Genomic DNA, 782 nt, shown 5'->3' with positions numbered 1-782 from the left:
GGGGGTGGTGTTCCATAAAATGTCATGATGATTACAATTGCAATGAAGAAATAGAGCTGAAGCCTGCAGCGAGTGTACTATGTGATAGTGGTATACCTCTCCTACAGTATATGTGCAGAGGACACAAAACATTCCCTTCATTCCTGTCATCCTACTGACTCCAGTTCTAGGAATTTGTTCCAGGGATATTCCCTCCTTATCATCCTCCTTAGCCTTTGCCCCATTTACTTGTGTATCAACTAGTGCCCCAGGGATAGCGTCTGTGCCCAGTGATTCAGCAGCCTGGCATCTCCGAAACCATCCAATCCGACCCTAATGCTTCTCTTCTGTATATTACATGATCACTGCACTCACCACAAACCAATCTACAGAAACTGGGATCTTTCTCCTTCTTTTTCCTTTGTTCATTCTTTTTTTCTTTCTTTTTCTTTTGTTCACTTCTTTTTTCCCCTCTTTCTTTTCTTTGTTCTTTTGATATTTTTTTTCCTTTCTTCTTTCTTTTAATTTTGTTCATTATTTTTTCTTTTGTTCATTTATTTTTTTTCTCTCTTTCTTGGTTCTTTCTCTTTCTTATCTATCTCTCTAGAAAGCAAAGAAAAAACAGCACTCTGCTAGCAAAGTGGGGACAGATCCTAGGACCGGAATTCAGTGTCCTCTCACCAGATGATTGCAATGCTGCTATCATCTATCTATCTATCTATCTATCTATCTATCTATCTATCTATCTATCTATCTATCTATCTATCTATCTCTCTATCTATCTATCTATCTATCTATCTATC

The sequence above is a fragment of the Anomaloglossus baeobatrachus genome, chromosome 10 (assembly GCF_048569485.1).
Source record: "Anomaloglossus baeobatrachus isolate aAnoBae1 chromosome 10, aAnoBae1.hap1, whole genome shotgun sequence".
In the NCBI taxonomy this organism is placed as follows: domain Eukaryota; kingdom Metazoa; phylum Chordata; class Amphibia; order Anura; family Aromobatidae; genus Anomaloglossus; species Anomaloglossus baeobatrachus.
This window is presented reverse-complemented; position numbering follows the sequence as displayed.